The sequence below is a fragment of the Rattus norvegicus genome, chromosome 19, assembly GCF_036323735.1.
Source record: "Rattus norvegicus strain BN/NHsdMcwi chromosome 19, GRCr8, whole genome shotgun sequence".
NCBI classification, from domain to species: Eukaryota; Metazoa; Chordata; class Mammalia; order Rodentia; family Muridae; genus Rattus; species Rattus norvegicus.
Window position 1 is genome coordinate 13,343,750 of NC_086037.1, and position 12,054 is coordinate 13,355,803.

General features: G+C 47.0%; 1 long non-coding RNA gene across 1 annotated transcript; it reads right to left on the minus strand.

Moving 5' to 3' along the window:
• Positions 1–2,303: 2,303 nt before the first annotated feature.
• On the minus strand, positions 2,304–4,583 carry LOC103694287 (uncharacterized). The gene is made up of 3 exons (XR_597133.3): positions 2,933–4,583; positions 2,774–2,840; positions 2,304–2,428 (listed from the first exon to the last, which is right to left on the minus strand). It is a non-coding gene; the product is annotated as an uncharacterized LOC103694287 (long non-coding RNA).
• Positions 4,584–12,054: the final 7,471 nt, after the last annotated feature.

Here is a 12,054-nt window from a genome sequence, read left to right on the forward strand (position 1 = left end):
ATTAACTGGCGCCTGACAAAGTCATAATTACTAACTAATGATGCATTATGAAATTTCCATAATTAGTCATGTTATAGATATTTTCATCCAAGCACAGCGCTGGGGGAGGAGCAGCTTTATTTATAGGGATGAAAATGTCTGTTTGTAGGCTGTCCAGGGAGAGCCTGGGAATACAATTCCCTTCCAACACCTTTCCAGAGCCACTTTTGTCCAGCACGCTAGACCCCAGGGGGGCTGATTTTGTCTTCAGAGGTGACTACAGCTCATTTGGTGGCTGTCACGGTCCCTCTGCCTTGGTGCATGTTAATCGTTCCAATAATGAATACATGAAAGAATGCTTAATAAACTGCCTGGGCCATCACTGACACTCAATAAAAACAAGTCCCTTCTCTGCCTCCCATCCCCCACCACCCCGTGGCTACAATCAGAGACTAGTCAAGCAGGAGGCTACCTTTCCTAACCTACACTGGCCTAACTCGCCCTGCAGTGGATGGAAAAGACAATGGGTGCGGTGGGTAACGCGCTCACCGCACAGCCAACAGGATCGGAGTTCAGTTCCCCACTGGCACCTGGAAAAGCCAAGCACATTGCCGCACATTTGCAATCTCAGCTCCAGGAAGGCAGAGAGAGGAAGACTCCACGCTCACTCGGATCACCAGCTATTCTCACCTAACCACCAAGCCCTAGGTTAGGATGAGAGACCCTGTCTCAGAGAAAAAACAAAAAACGAACAACAAAAGGTGAACAGTTCCTGAGGAACAGCACCCCTGGTGTGCACAGGCTGACCTCTGATGAACACAGGCTGACCTCTGGTGTGTACAGGCTGACCTCTGGTGTGCACAGGCTGACCTCTGATGTACACAGGCTGCCCCCTGGTGTGCACAGGCTGACCTCTGATGAACACAGGCTGACCCCTGGTGTGCACAGGCTGACCTCTGGTGTGTACAGGCTGACCTCTGGTGTGCACAGGCTGACCCCTGGTGTGCATAGGCTGACCCCTGATATACACAGGCTGACCCCTAGTGTGCACAGGCTGACCTCTGAGGTACACAGGCTGACCTCTGGTGTGCACAGACTGACCCCTAGTCTGCACAGGCTGACCTCTGATGAACACAGGCTGACCCCTGGTGTGCACAGGCTGACCTCTGGTGTGCACAGGCTGACCTCTGGTATGTTCAGGCTGACCTCTGGTGTGCACAGGCTGACCTCTGGTGTGCACAGGCTGACCTCTGGTGTGTACAGGCTGAACTCTCTCTCCTCTCATCTTTTAACAAGGATGTGCCCCACCTCTGGCCCTATGATGGAGTCATCTAACAGAAGCTGTTAGATGAGATAATTCAGTGGGGAAAGGCACTTACTGACAAGCCAAACAACTGAGCTTTAAACCCAGGACCTGTGTAGTAAAGAAAACAGATTCCCAAAAATTCTCCTCTGCCCTGCATGAATACACACACACACACACACACACACACACACACACATACACACACAGCACAACACATACACATGCACACATAGTGGCATGCAGAGAGAGAGAGAGAGAGAGAGAGAGAGAGAGAGAGAGAGAGAAATGTATGGTTGTTTTTTTTTTCAATATTTTTAAAAGCATAAGTACAGGGAAGAAAGCAGAGAGAACATTGATTATATTTGGGATACTACTAGAAGTAATTTATCATGTGTCCAATGACCCTTGTATGATCCCTGAACTCCTGTTTCTCTCTGCCCACCTGTGACGCTGCCCTCTTGTCCCCTCTCCCAGCTCTGAGCTGCAGATAAGCACACTTGAGGGGAGTGGGAAATGAAGTCAGAACGGCATTCCTCTCTTGTTTCACAGTTGGTTGCTATTGGCTCCTGGGCACTTAGGAGGCAAGGGAGGGCTAATAATCATAACTCCCTGTGCCCAGAGTCCACGGTTAAGCAAGAAGTATTTGCAACTGTTATCCTGCTATCTGGCAACACCCCTGGTAGGAAGTGGTCCCTGAACAGTCCACTATCAGTCGGAATGAAGTTCCTGAGGCAACCAGCTCCTGCTTCCATCAGAGCACTCCTCAGAATGGCCTGTGCCCTCTCATTTCCACAGCGTTTTGGGGTTTAAAGCCCATGGCGTCTCGGCTAGCTCTCTCTGCCTACTGCTTGTGAATCAGATGTCATCTCAGCCACTGCTCCAGCACCAGGACTACCCCCTGCTGCCCCTGCCATGGTGGCCATGAATGCTAATCCTCTGGAACTATGAGCCTCAAATTATGTGCTTTTTATATATATATATATATATATATATATATATATATATATATATATATATATATATATATATATATAATTTACCTTGGTCATGGTGTTTTCTCATCACCTGAGGACACGCTACTTTACCTGAGCCTCTCCACCGGGAGCAGAAGCCATCTGCCTTAATGGCCGCCTCTGTCAGTTTCTGCAGGATGTTTAGGGTCCTCAATTAGATGGGTTAACTTCCGGCAGTCACTTATTCGTTAACATGAGAACCCCACCCAAGGGACACTCTGCTGTGGCTGGCTGCCAAAGCAGGACTTTCGAGGTCATTTCTGCGGGATGTTTTTGAGTATGTGAGGGTTCACACAGGCACACACCATAAATAAACTTGTCACTCCACTTCAATGTGACCCCTTTCCTCTTCTTTCCACTTTCAGTTGTGTTCTTTCTAGTCAAATTCCCTCCAGTGAGTTGTCCCCACCCACCAGACACCACCCACCAGACACCACCCGGCAGACCCCACACACTGCTTCCTTCTCTTTCTCACCTGAGTGCCTTTTTTATCCCCAACTCCTCAGCTCAGCTCAGCTCTGATCACGGGTCCAGGACTGTACCTAAAAACTCACAAAACAGACAAAGAACCTCTGGTCATAGGGAGAGAGAAGGAAGGAATCATGCTAGCAGCCGAGTTAGACTTTTTTCCTACCAGGGTCCCAAGTCAGCAGATCCAAGAGGCTCTCACACCAGTACTGACTCTAGGAAAACTCGGTGAGCAGCTACAGGCCTTGAAGGAAGCAGATGGGGCTGGGGCGGTGGGCACAGGGTTTGAAGGGAAAGGGGGAAGCTTTGAGCAGACCAAGAAAGGAGCCACCAAGAGGCCAGGAAGGAAAGGTAACAAAGAAAGAATGAACCAAGAGAGTGTGTGGCCAAAGTGTTTATAAGAACCGAAGCTGGGTGGAAGAAACTGAAAGTCAGCCTCAAGTTTGGAGAAGGGTAGGGTAGGGAGTGGAGCAAGAAAGCAAGGCCCTGGATTGGAGAGGTGTAGGGTAGGGGGCGGAGCGAGAAAGCAAGGCCCTGGATTGGAGAGGTGTAGGGTAGGGGGCGGAGCGAGAAAGCAAGGCCCTGGATTGGAGAGGTGTAGGGTAGGGGGCGGAGCGAGAAAGCAAGGCCCTGGATTGGAGAGGTGTAGGGTAGGGGGCGGAGCGAGAAAGCAAGCCCCTTGTATTGGAGAGGTGTAGAGTAGGGGGCGGAGCAAGAAGTGCTAGGAGGCAAGGTCTCTTTGAGACCTGAAACTATTGTGTTGCTGGTCTCATTTGAAACACAATTCTCCAGCTAAGGAAACTTATCAACTCACAAGGCCCCTCTCTGAAGCTATAAACGCAGTAAACAATTGCTAAGAAACTGAAGACTCCTGGCGTGAAGTGGACCAACCAAGGAGCTATAAGGAGCTGCCTGTCTCTGCCTCCCCACTACTGGGATTGTAAGCTTTTTAGGTAGGACCTGGGGATCCGAACTCAGGTCTTCGTACTTATATAGCAAGCACAAAACTGTCTCCCTGCCTCTCACTTCTACCTCTGTGTCTTCTTTGCCTAATACAATGTCTGGCACGAATTGAACATTAACAGGCTTGAAGAATAATTGGATGGATGGATGGATGGATGGATGGATGGATGGATGGATGGATAGATGGATGGATAGATGGATGGATAGAATGAATGGCTCAACACTATACCAGTAGCTAACTATCATAGTGACCCCCAAACACATGTTGTCCTTAACTTCTTAACAAAGAGTCCCGGTGAGGGATAATGAACGTTATAAGCATGCACCCTCTGTCCACACAGCTCTGCAGTCTTGATGCCTGCCCATCCAAGCAAGCAGATAACTCACGCTGAGATTTACTTAAAAGGCATTTAACTCAACTCCCACATCTGCCAGCTGAGCCTATTACTTGGAGAAATCTATTCCATGTATTACCATTTTGATTGCCCGCACTGAAGAACAGTGGTGGGTACTCGGAACCTTCTCTCTCTCTCCTCCTCTCACCATCTGAGTTACTGCCTGCTTTTGTGGAATAAATTGCTATAAATTGAGTTACCAGCACTCTAACGCGAGGAAATATATCCTCGATGCTCTATGGGCAGCTGACAACATTATGGAAATACACAATGTGTACATTGAAGTTTATGTAGATGGTGATAAGTCGTGATGGCGGGTAGAAAAATAGGGGATGCTGGTGGTAGCCTCAGGCAAAGGCGCTCTGTGCATACCCTCCAGGAACTCTGACAGTCCTTCACCCCTCAGAAGGGAGTTTGGGGTGTGGACCACATGACTCAAGACAAACAGGTGCTTGGGAGGTACTCCAACAAGGCCACACCTACTCCAACAAGGCCACACCTACTCCAACAAGGCCACACCTACTCCAACAAGGTCACACCTACTCCAACAAGGCCACACCTTCAAATAGCACCACTCATTCCCACGTCTGAGCATATGCAAACCATCACAGGGGCATTGATTGCTAGGAGAGCAAATTTGGACAGTACAAAGCCCCTGGAGATAAAGACATAATAGCGGGACACAGCCTGCTCCCTGGCCTGTGTGCACATCCTGAGGCTTCTAGGTGCTCTGCTCCAAAAGGTGCAGGGAGCCTCCCTGGGTGCCGGCATTCTCTTCAGCTTCACAGCCCCAGGGCAGTCCTTGGTGTGGGAATATAAGAGAGATTTTAATGCAGATCCACAAATGAGGGGTAGAAGTAGGGAAGGGGAAGGGGAATACACCCCCAAGTGTGGGCTTGGGCTCGAGGAGGAGTCACGATTCGGTGTTTTAATAGTATGTGATTCTCGTGGCTTCTAAATTACATTCTTCCAAATTCTCTAAGGAACTTTTCTTTTTCCTGTTTCTTAGGTAAATGAGAAGACAGGGTAATCCGAGGATGCTTTGGGTAGGATTAAAACATGAAATCATAGGTCAAGTAGATCACACAAGGGGAGTAAAACACGTTACACCATAAGTGGAGTTTAGTCTAGCTCATTAGATTCTCAAGAAATTGCAGGTTTCTGTTTTTTTTTAAAGGCCATATTTGTTCATATATGTGCAGACCTTAAGCTTGATTAATTGCAATTTTAACATTCTTATTTGAAATCTCTCAATAAAAGGCTATCGTCTCTCCCTGTTACTCGTGGTGGAATTCTCGACTCTCAGCGAGTGAGAGACTTGAATCAGAGTCCAGAATGAGAGGCTCCATTCCTTTCCCATAAACCCCAGAATTTTTCCTGTCTTCTTGTCCTGCCTCACACAGATAGATGGACAGACGAGATGATAGGTTCTTACAGAACGATGCTTAGTAGTTCAAAGGAGGAATGGCTGATGAGTGACTGTGAGGCATCCAAATAGAAGGAGACTAACGCAAAACACCATGTTCTGTAAGAGTCTGGTGGTCTGAATGAGGATGGCCTCCATTTGCTCCCGTTTGCTTGCTCCCCAGGTTGTGGAACTGTCATAGGAGTTGAGACTGTTGGAGGAGGTGTGTCATTGTGATGGGCATTGAGGTATACAAAGTCCATATGTATTAATCATGGTTCTCTGGAGGAAAAAATGCATATATATATATGAATGTATATATATATATGAATGTATATATATGTGTATATATATATATATTTATGAATGAGATTCTTAAGAATTGCTTATAGGCTGTGATCCAAGTAGTCCATCAACGGCTATCTACCACTGGAAGGTCCAGGAATTCAGAAGCGGTTCACTCCACAAGGTGGACGTCTCAGCTGGCCGTTAGTATGCTCCAGACTCCTGAAGAAGTAGACCTTAATGCCGGTCACTTGCTTTCCACATTCTTTAAATGGTCTGACAGCAGCAGAAGGTGCGGCCTCAAATGATCTGGCTTAAAGGTGTGTCAGTAGTACTACCTCGGAGATTCTGATAAGAGATGGGTCTTCAAATTTCAGATGATTTAATTAAGCAAGAATACCTCACAAGGGTGCCCACCCACTTTGAGATTTTAGTTAGTTTCAGATGTAGCCAAGTTGACAACCAAGAAGAGACATCATACCATACAATTCTTAGTTAGCGCTCTCTGCCTTACGGTTATGTCACAGGATTTAGAAGTAATTTTATGGGGGACTCCTGCCCAATTTTAGCCAGCATAGTTCCCAAATAAAAGACACAGAAACCTGGTATTTTATTTACAAGCTGTTGGCACTGTGGGGGGCAGGTCCTGGGCTATTCTCATGTTATTTGCTGTTTGAGTCTTGTGGGGTTAGTTCTGCTCCGTGCGTGTCCTTGGGGCAAGCTTCTCTTGACCAAGTCCTCATGGTCCATTCTGTCTCCTTCTTCTTCCTCTCTCCTTCCCTCAAGGTCCCTACCTGAGACGCCCTACTTGATCTCAAGCCCCACCTTCCTCTCTCTCCTGCCCAGTCACAGGCTCTAACCTTTTATTACCCAATTGCAGATTACTGGGGAGCATTCTTCACAGCATACTGGTCAATGCCCATGTCCAGACTGCAACCCGAACTTGGGGTACAGAACTCAGCCTCTGACTACACAGCACACAAAACCAACCCCCAAAACAAGATACGAGCCCTGTTTTAGCCTACATGCCTGCCTGCTGCCATGCTCCCCAACTCTCTGAACTTTAAGCAAACACTTTTTCTTCTATGAGCTGTGGTGGTCACGGTGTCTCTTCTCAGCGATAGAAAGGTAACTCAGACAGATTCCACTTCTATGGAATTCTAGAAAGGAGGTAAAATGCGGTGCACAAAGGTGAATTAATGAGGCTGGGGGGGCCGGAGGCTGTGAGAAAAGGGGAACAAAGGAACACTAGGGTTGATGGCAGTGTTCTGCAGTGATTCAGAGCTGATGGCTGTTAAGGCCTGACACACACCCCCCCCAGCATAGCTGTAGCCATTTTGTTCCATGCCCGCCAGCTATTTCATATTGTTACTGACACAGAAAAACAACTTTCAGAGCGGGGTCGTGCTGACCCTGTTATGTTCTGTAGGTTCTGAGGTTTGGTTATTCTTAAGGAATTTTACAACGGTAAGCTCCACTTAGGACCAATTACACATAAAGGTCAGTTAGGACTATTCTGTCTAGCTAGCCAGAATAGCTTGAGTCAGAGCCGACCACCAGGCAGCACTTCCTGAACCTGTTTATGAGCTCACAGTGGCTTTCTCCTTTATGAGCCATCCCGAGAAATGTTTGCCATTAGAACCTCAGACTCGAATTCTCAGCTACTGCCCTGATCAATCAGTCTTAGGGTGTGTGTTCAATAAACCATCCCTGTGTGACTGAGATCAGTGTTGGTGTGGTTTGCGGGGTGACTCCGGGACCCCAACAGTGGCAATTCTACTACTACAGCCCGTTTAAATTGTCAATCACATTGTACATAAATTAGATGCCCCATACACTGCCCGAAATGTTGGCGGCTTTATGCATTCATTAGCTTTGTTACCACAGTTGTTAGTCAGAGTCTGAGTCCTGGCAGCCCACCTAGGCTCAGCCACTCTCCTTGAGAGGCCAACTTCCCAGACGAGTAATATAGAGAAGCAAAGGAAAGAGCTCCACGGAAAGATTTTCCAGTGGCCACTGGGTAGAGGAACAAAGAAATCCTGTGTCCCCTCCCCAGTCCATTTTCAGAGTCCTGACATGAGGTTTAGGTTTAAAAAGAAGGCGGGTGTGTGTCTCTCTCTCTCTCTCTCTGTGTGTGTGTGTGTGTGTGTGTGTGTGTGTGTGTGTGTGTGTGCTGGCTCCGCAGCTAAGAGCACTGCTAGGCCTGAGTTCAATTCCCAACACACACCTACTACTCATGACCATAAAGGGATCCGAGATGTCCTCTGCTGGCATGCAGATAGATAGATAGATAGATAGATAGATAGATAGATAGATAGATAGATAGATAGATATTTAAAGGTAATTAGTTATTAAACCAGGCAGTGGTGGCAACATGTTTTGAATCCCACCACTCAGGAGGCAAAGGCAAGTGGATCTCTGTTCTCAGCCAGCCTGATCTACAGAGCAAGTTCCAGGAGCCAGAACCACTCAGAAAAAATCCTGTGTCAAATAAACCGAAAAGAGAAAGAGGAGGAGAAGGAGAGGAGGAGGGGGAGTGGGAGGAGGGGAGAAGGGGAGGGGAGGGGAGGGGAGGGAAGAGGGTGGAGGAGAGTGAGGAGGAGGGGGATGGAGAGGAGGAGGGAGAGGAGAGGGGGACGAAGGAAGAGGCAGGAAATGTGGATAACTGCTAGATGCAGTCCCACCCATCATCTTCCCGTCAAGGTGTGATCTGCTAAGTCATCAGAAGTTTGCAACATACTTTTCCCACCAGACTTCAACCTTTTCCTTCTTTCGGCTGCTGGAGAAATTCCAGTTCTTTCATGGCCATTGTCTGAGGGGGTCTGATAGCCAAAGGGGAAGCACAAAATTGTGTCCAGAGTATTTTCATATCTGTCATGACAATTCCAGCTTTCTGTTACTATAAGTGATCTGGGTTAATCTACTCACAGGGAGCCTCTTATTGTGGTTCAAAATCTTGGACGTTTCGGTCCATGGCTACTCATTCTGTCTTGGAACCTGTGGTGAGACAGAAAGCGTCCCAGTATTTTAAAGAAATTTAGGGGAGCTGGAGATAAGGCCAGCCTATCTACAAAGCAAGTCCGGACAGCCAGGGCTCTGTTACACAGAGAAGCTCTGTCTCAAAAGACTATAATAACAAAAACTAAATTGGATTTATTTCCAGTTTCACCAAATGGGGTGGGGGTGTGATGTGGGTGGGGTATCTACTAGAGAAGACTATTCAGACGTGGGTTTAAGCCAATATAAAGTCTTTATTAGCTGCCCAGCAACTACAACCAGGTATTCAGGACCCAGTGTAGCACTGAGCTTTCTCAGGGTGACCTTTCAGATACAAAATCCGTATTCCTGGTTGACACACTCCATTTGGCAAGAACAGTTAGCCAGAAGTAGAACTACAGAAGCCAAAAAGCAAGGCTAGCATATTTAGAGACTTTCCCAGAACTATGGACTTTGATGGATCAGGCTTTTGTTTTAGTTTTGGCAAGTGGTCCTGTCTGTGTGCTGAGTTTTACAGCCTGAATGGCTCTTCTGTCATGGAGTCGGTTATGCTAAGGTCTGGGGGCCTGTTACAGTTATAAGAGCAAAATTAGGGGATTGTTGGTATGTTTGCTTGTTTGTTTAGTATATGTGTACATGCTTGTGGTGGCCAGAGGACAATCTATGGTGTTAGCCTTGGGAACACTACCGTCTACCTCCTTGAAGATTGGCCAGGGGCTCACAAGTTAAGTTTGAAGCTCACCTCTCTACATATCTCAAAAACAAAGACAAAGACAAAGCAAACAAAATGGATGTTTGAAGAGAAAAGAATCTGGTTTTGTGGCAGGCTAGGAATCCATGAGGAAGAACTTCCAGAAAGGGACTTGACCTGTCACTGACCTTTCTGCAAGCCAATCAATTGAACTTCAATTACCGTGTGGAGTCGGAATGCTGCACCCGGCGAACCCAATTACAATGTATCACCTTAAGCTATCTGAACCCACCCAAACAGCCCTTCCTTGCCCTCTGTGTCTAACCCAACATCCTGTTACCAACAGATAAGCCTTTGAAATGTATTAACTTAAAACTCAAGTTTCCACCAACCCAAAAGGTGAGTGTCAGATGGCATCTGAACGTGACCGGTTTCTCTGCCTCGCTCCACTGCACCTCAGGCTTCTGCCAATGAATCTGAAGGGCATCTTCATTTACAGCTTTCTTTATTCCATTAGCCGTAAAAACAGTGAGACTGCTTCTGCATTAGGACATGGAATTTGGGGTAACCTGAATCTGTGTTTCCAGGACACGATCACTTATTTATTCCCTTGAGGTGAGATTTTTGTTTTCGAAAGCCATCCGAATCCGGGTCCACAGCCCTGTTGCTCTGATGGGTGGGGAATTGAACCTTTTGGAGCCTTTCTTTTTTTTTTTTTTTTTGTTCTTTTTTTTGGAGCTGGGGACCGAACCCAGGGCCTTGCGCTTCCTAGGTAAGCGGAGCCTTTCTTTGTGGGTCGGGTTCAAGACCCAGAGCCCTGCATTCCTGTTGACTGCATTAGAGACAAAGTCTCCCTATGCAGCTCTGGCTCGCCTGGAACTCACAAGAGGTCTGACCGTCTTGGCCTCCCAAGTGCTGGGATTAAAGGTGTGAGCCACCAATTCTGGCCCGTAACATGTTACCCAACTTTGCCAAGGCTGCACCTCAATAAAACTGTCCTTTCCCACCAGTCTCTGCTTCCTGGTTTCTTCTGGGAGCAGTATTGGGCTGTTGGACCTCCAGATTCAATAGGAAGAGAGCCTTAGAAATGAAGTCCCACGAATTTTAACTTAAAAAATGAGCCTCAAAAAGGAGACAAAATAACTTCAATGCCCTGATGGGTCATTCACCTCCTCCCGTCATACTTTTGGTATTCATCTGCAGATGGCTGGGCTTCATGGGAAAACATTGCAAGTGGCTAAGCTTCACGGGAAAGACGAAAGGTTCAAGCCGGGAGAAGTTCAAGCTGTCTAGGAGGAAGCTGGAGTAAGACAGGCAGACCACAGGAAATCTCACCGACTGCTCAGACCACAGAAGGCTCAAATGTCTCTTGGGCAATATTTTGCATACGGATTTGAAAGACTAACGTTTGTTCCTGGAGATCTCTTTGTGGAAAACATAATGCAAAATGATAAATGTAAAGCTGAATGCAAAGATAGAAGGGGTCCGTGCAGGAAACTGACGCGGTTTTTTAGTTTTACACCAAGTAATTCAGGATAAGGAAGCACGCTGAACTAGGCCAGCTGCGCCCTCTAGTGGCTTCTTGGAGGAAGGACTCAGGGAGCTAGAATCCCAGGAACACATACTCTGAATCCAAACAGCCTAGTGAGAGCTTTCTAGAAATGGTCTCGTTAGCCATGATCCTGCTTGGGCGACTCCGGCAGTGTGGTGTTACCGGCGTATAATCAGCATCCAGATAGTTCCTTACAGCTGGACATTTACTTACCCTTCTGAACTTCCACACTCTGTCTGTAAATAAACGGTATTTTTTTTTCCTTTTATTATTTTTTTTCCGGAGCTGGGGACCGAACCCAGGGCCTTGTGCTTCCTAGGCAAGCGCTCTACCACTGAGCTAAATCCCCAACCCAGGTATCTTTTTTTTTTTAAAGATTTATTCATTTATTATATATAAGTACACTGTAGCTGTCTTCAGACACACCAGAAGAGGGCATCAGATCTCTTTAATGATGGTTGAGAGCCACCATGTGGTTGCTGGGAATTGAACTCAGGACTTCTGGAAGAGCAGTCGGTGCTTTTAACCGCTGAGCCATCTCTCCAGCCCAAATAAACGGTATCTTGATAAGACTAAATGCATACCTATTCCAGAGGATGCTGAAAGGGTGAACATGGTGTTTTCATGGGTTTATTACAGTGTATGGAAACTTACGCATGCTGACATCTTTTTCTGCTTTTGAATCAACTCTTTTGAAGGAAGAGAGGCTTTACTGAGAACTAATGTTCCCCCCAGGAGGAAAAAAAAAAAAGCTGCTTCTGGCCTGCTAGCACACACCTTTAATCCCAGCACTCCCAAGGCAGGCGGATCTCTGTGAGCTCAAGGGCAGTTCAGTCTGCACAAGAAGACCCGGTGTCAAAACTGAATAACCAAGAAAAGACACACGTTAGAGATGCTACAAGACTGGCTGATTAGAACTCCCTAGCAGGGGAGGGGGATATAGCAAGTGGATAGCCAAAGGGCCTTGGGCTACTTATAGTTTCTATAACATCATCAACTT